The following is a 6,000-nucleotide window of genomic DNA, read 5'->3' as shown; positions in this document are numbered from 1 at the left end:
TACATCTTGAGGCAGGCAAGATAGTCAGTGATAACGGAAGGAATTTTATGGCTGCCATAGCCCTTTCAGAACTGAAACACATACCTTGCCTGGCTCACACCTTGAACCTGGTGGTGCAGTGCTTAAAAATTATCTGGGGTTACCAGCCCTGCTCCTGAAGGTGCGAAGACTTTGCTCGCACATCCGCCGGTCGCCCGTACACTCCAGCCGTATGCTGAACCATCAGCGATCGCTGAATCTTCCCCAGAACCGCCTAATAATTGACGTTGCAACAAGGTAGAACTCCACACTGCACATGCTTCAGACAGAGGCTGTGTGAACAGAGGCATGCTGTAATTTATTTGTGGGAGGATACACATACACGGGCAGGCACTTGGATGGCAGACATGGAGTTGTCTGGTGTGCAATGGTCGAAGCTACAAGACCTCTGTCAAGTCCTTCAGTGTTTTGAGGAATGCACACGGCTGGTAAGTGCAGACGACACCATCATAAGCATGAGCATCCCACTAATGCGTCTGCTGATGCAAAGTTTGACGCACATTAAGGAGCAGGCGTCTGCAGCTGAAGAGGAGTGAAGCCTTGATGACAGCCATTGTCAGCTCTGGGAACTCTCCTGGACGAGGTGGCGGATGAAGAGGAGGAGGAGGATGATGGGGATGAATATTTATGGGAGGAGGATGCTTCTCAGGGGGCAATAGAAACTGGTGGCATTGCAAGGTCAGGTACAGGGTTTTTGCGGGACACAAGTGATGTTGATTTGCAAGAAAGTGCTCCACAACCCAGCACAAGCAGTGAATTGACACCTGGAACATTCGCCCACATGGCTCAGTATGCCTTGCGTATCCTAAAAAGGGACCCCCGCATTATCAAAATGATGACCGATGACAATTACTGGTTGGCCTGCCTCCTGGATCCACGATATAAAGGAAAATTACAAAATATCATGCCACATGAGAACCTTGAGCAAATATTGGCTACCAAACAAGCAACTCTTGTAGACCGTTTGGTTCAGGCATTCCCAGCACACAGCGGCGGTGATGGATCTCACACGAGCCGTAGTGGGCAACATGGCAGAGGTGCTAGAGGTGCACAAATCCGAAGTGGCGTTGGACAGAGGGGTTTTATGACCAGGTTGTGGAGTGATTTCGCAACGACCGCTGACACGACAGGTACTGCTTCATTGATTCAGTGACAGGAGACAGCATTTTTCCAGTATGGTTACGAACTACTTTTCCGCCCTTATCGATGTTCTCCCTCACAGGTCATTCCCCTTTGATTACTGGGCATCTAAAATAGACACCTGGCCTGAATTGGCAGAATATGCATTACAGGAGCTCACATGCCCTGCTGCTAGTGTGCTATCAGAAAGAGTATTCAGTGCTGCTGGTTCAATACTGACCGAAAAAAGGACACGTCTGGCTACCCGAAATGTTGATGATCTAACCTTCATTAAAATGAACCAATCATGGATTTCAAATTATTTGGCCCCACCTTCCCCTGCTGACACATAGCTTGCCTGAAAAATGTCTTGCTTTTGGCCTCCTCTTACTGACTTCTCCAATTCCTCCATTTGCAGCTACTGAATGTCGACCATAGGCCATTTTTATACCTCTCTAAATGGGCTGACTCCCCCCACAGGGCCGTGTTCACCACCTGGCGCAAGCACCCGTGCAAGTGCCGTTTGCCTGGACAGGTGGGTGTGCCCACTCTTGGGTGACGGCACTGGCACAGGGTCCCTCATAGTACAATGAAGTGTCTCTGACGGTGGTGGTGCACAACCAACGTCAGACACACCGTCGTAATATGAGGGGCCCTGTGCCAGTACCGCCACCCACGAGAGTGTTCCCCCCCAGCTCGAACAGTGCTCTACCACTTGCAATACTTACCTCTCCCTGCTCCACCACTGTGTAGTCTGTGCTGTTAAATCCTTCAATGGCACTGCCAATACAAATTTGTTGAAATGATAGATGATAGTTAAAATATACAGGGGCCCTGGCCTCCATTTAGACCAGTTAATACTTTGCGCCTACTACCACTATCTGCTACTCAGCAGAGGAGCCCACCCCTGTACCTAGCTATGGCACCTGTTTATTTATGAAAAAAATTTTGGCAGACATTTAGCCTACTTACTTATTTGGGCCTACTCACTGTGTCAGCCTCTCCTTACAATTGTCCCCTGGTGAACAAAGCAATGCCACCAGTTTAGTCCTGTTACCAATTTTGAACTGCTTTAGCCTACTTACTTATTTGGGCCTACTCACTGTGTCAGCCTCTCCTTACAATTGTCCTCCGCTGAACAAAGCAACGCCGGCAGTTTAGTCCTGTTACCAATTTTGAACTGCTTTTAGCCTACTTACTTATTTGGGCCTACTCACTGTGTCAGCCTCTCCTTACAATTGTCCTCCGCTGAACAAAGCAATGCCGCCAGTTTAGTCCTGTTACCAATTTTGAACTGCTTTTAGCCAACTTGCTTATTTGGGCCTACTCACTGTGTCAGCCACTCCTTACAATTGTCCTCCGCTGAACAAAGAAACGCCGGCAGTTTAGTCCTGTTACCAATTTTGAACTGCTTTTAGCCTACTTACTTATTTGGGCCTACTCACTGTGTCAGCCTCTCCTTACAGTTGTCCTCCGCTGAACAAAGCAATGCCGCCTGGTTAGTCCTGTTACCATTTTTGAACTGCATTTAGCCTACTTACTTATTTGGGCCTACTCACTGTGTCAGCCATTCCTTACAATTGTCCTCTGCTGAACAAAGCAACGCCGGCAGTTTAGTCCTGTTACCAATTTTGAACTGCTTTTAGCCTACTTACTTATTTGGGCCTACTCACTGTATCAGCCTCTCCTTAAAATTGTCCTCTGCTGAACAAAGCAATGCCGCCAGTTTAGTCCTGTTACCATTTTTGAACTGCATTTAGCCTACTTACTTATTTGGGCCTACTCACTGTGTCAGCCACTCCTTACAATTGTCCTCCGCTGAACAAAGCAATGCCGCCAGTTTAGTTCTGTTACCAATTTTGAACTGCTTTTAGCCAACTTGCTTATTTGGGCCTACTCACTGTGTCACTCACTCCTTATAATTGTCCTCCGCTGAACAAAGCAATGCCGGGCGTTTAATCCTGTTACCAATTTTGAACTGCATTTAGCCCACTTTATTATTTGGGCCTACTAACTGTGTCAGCCTCTCCTTACAGTTGTCCTCCGCTGAACAAAGCAATGCCGCCTGTTTAGTCCTGTTACCAATTTTGAACTGCATTTAGCCCACTTTATTATTTGGGCCTATATCTGTGTTTCCTCCTCATCCTGCCCATTACCAAGCCACTGCTAGATGAGTCTGCTGGTACATTGACCCAGACCACTACATTCCTCTTGCACTCTACACAGCCAGAATCTGACCCTGCTGAAAGTCAGGTTCCCCTTCCCGCATACTATACCACCTTACATGGGGACAAAGATGAAGGTGCAGATGAAAGTGCAGGTTCCTTCATCAGGTGGGGGGGATACTCGTTGGTGACGTCACTGGCACAGGGACCCTCATAGTACACAAAAGTGTCTCTGCTGGTGGGAGGCGCCACCTGCCGTCAAACACACCGCCGCACTATGAGGGGCCCTGTGCCAGTGCCAACGAGTGGGCCCCCCCTGCTTGCTCAGGATCACAGCACTTGCAAAGTTGAAATACTTACCTCTCCCTGCTCCACCACCGTGATGTATTCCGCGTTTTCTGGGCCCACGAAAAACTTGAGCCAGCCCTACCCCCCCCCCACAACTTTAGCCAAATGACCCCCAGTTTTCAATGCCTAACTATTATTATAAAGTAAATTAAGATTGACAAGCTTCAGTAATAAGAATTGATGTTTTTGGCATTAAAAAGGGCACTGTAGGTGTTTTCCTGTCCTCCACTCTCTGCCGACTTTGATTCCCCATTGACTTGCATTGGGTTTCGTGTTTCAGTCGGCCCCCGACTTTACGCAATAATCGGCCGATTTCACCCAACCCGACTTTTGACAAAGTCGGGTTTCGCGAAACCCGATTCGATCCTAAAAAAGTAGAAGTCGCTCAACTCTACTCACCAGGACTGAGAGGAGATGACATGACAGTTCTCTTCTGCCATTGAATTGACAAAACAAGGCATCAGTATTAAAATAAAAGCAAAAATCAGGAGTGTATCCTGCTGAGAGAAAAACTATACGGACTCCCTCACACGACTCGACTCGACTTGACTCGACTCTAGGTTTTACTATAGGGCAGTAGATCTGCTAATTTTCTCAGGTTGATTAGGCAAAGTGGATCACGCACATCCATTCAAGTGTAGGGGTGCGAGTAAAACATCGGACTGCACTCGGATGTCATCCAAGTGCAGTCCGATTTACAGTGCTACAGACAATGGAGAAGATGGAAAAATTAATCTCTCCATCTTCTTGACACCTGTGCTGTGATTCTTTCACGAGAGAGAATCGGATCACAGTAATCTGACACTCGCTTCAAACTCTGGTCAGACCCAGTGTGTCCCTGGTCTAAGTTCCTCCAGTGCACATAAGCTATATATTTTTCCCCACTGAGTTTTTCCATGAAGAGAAACGACAGCCTACTACAATTCTAGAAAAGTGGGATGAGATTTTTTGAAGATGCAAAAAATTCACCTGGGGTACAATTTTGATGTATGTCCTTTTCTATTGTGCGGTAAACAGGAGGTTTTTCCTAAATATGCTAGTATTATTTAAAATGACTGCCCGAAAGGAGACAAAAAATGCAGTGGAAATAACACGATAAAAACATGGGACATGTGCACTAAAATAGTAAACACAATTATCTCATTGGTGCAGAAATGTTGCTGAAAATCAGACGCATCAAAATGCACCAAATTTGCAACATAGGATAATATCTACCAATGTGAGACATGTAGATGAGGAGAGCAGACATTACATGTCTCACATTGGTAATGCCTCCTTTCAGTTAAAATAAGCTCTGGAGGCAGAGACTTAAGCTCTATGTCCGGCCCATAGATCTTAACAGGTCATTTACATATTACGACAAATGTGGATTTCTCTGGAATAAGACATCAGATCGCAGATATCAAGGTGTCATCTTATTCAGCTTCCTATGACCTACATGTCCATATAGACGGCTTAGGAGGGTTGATCCTATTGACAGATTCCCTTTAAAAGCTTGTGCAGACAAGCGTATTATACGGACACTAGTGTGCCAATGTAAGTAAATGACTGGTGGTCTGCGTGGAAAAAAAAAATTGTGTCATGGACTATTTTGGTCCATTTTGTGTCTCGATGTGTGGGCCAAGGAATCCTCCTCTGTTCTTCACCAAGGCCAGTCTGACCCTGTGTGGACCCTTCCTGGAGGTGAAAAGGTCCTTTTTCACCAGAGTATTTTTATACAATGCACTACTCACAAAAAGGGATATTTGCTTTCAGGTGAAATTTATGGAAAATTTATATAAAAAGATCCCGCTACAGTGATATTTTATCATGACAGTCGGGCTTCTAATTAGAAGCAGCAATGGTGATTTCCTCATCTCTACAATTTATTAAAACACCAGCCAACAACAGCAGTGGATATACCCCCAAAAGATGTCAGTGTCTCAAAAACGTGACCTGTGTGCTTGAGCATCAATTACAGCTGACAACGACGTCTTCTGCTGGTCACAAGTGGCGTTACTGTCTGCTGAGGCATGGCGTCCCACTCTTCTTGAAGGGCACGGAGCGCCCGCTAGGGCCTAGGGGATAGTCGGGCCGGGTCCAGTGGTCGTTAAAGGGGTAGTCACGGTGGCAGTGACCCGGTCTGTGGCCCTGGGCGTCCAAGTTAAAGGGACTGTCTTTAAAGGGGTTGTTTTGAATAAAGAATGTTCGTGATGCCACCTGTGGTATTCAATCAGGGGTGACCGACGCTGCTTAAAGGGGTCCACTGGGAATGATGGCATGGCAGCAGGGATGGTATGGCTTCCCACAGGTGAAGCTTGATCCCCAGGGCTCCCGGTGAAGTGGGTAA

This window comes from Ranitomeya variabilis, chromosome 2, assembly GCF_051348905.1.
Source record: "Ranitomeya variabilis isolate aRanVar5 chromosome 2, aRanVar5.hap1, whole genome shotgun sequence".
NCBI classification, from domain to species: domain Eukaryota; kingdom Metazoa; phylum Chordata; class Amphibia; order Anura; family Dendrobatidae; genus Ranitomeya; species Ranitomeya variabilis.
The sequence above is the reverse complement of the archived record's forward strand: the minus strand, read 5'-3'. Positions refer to the sequence as shown.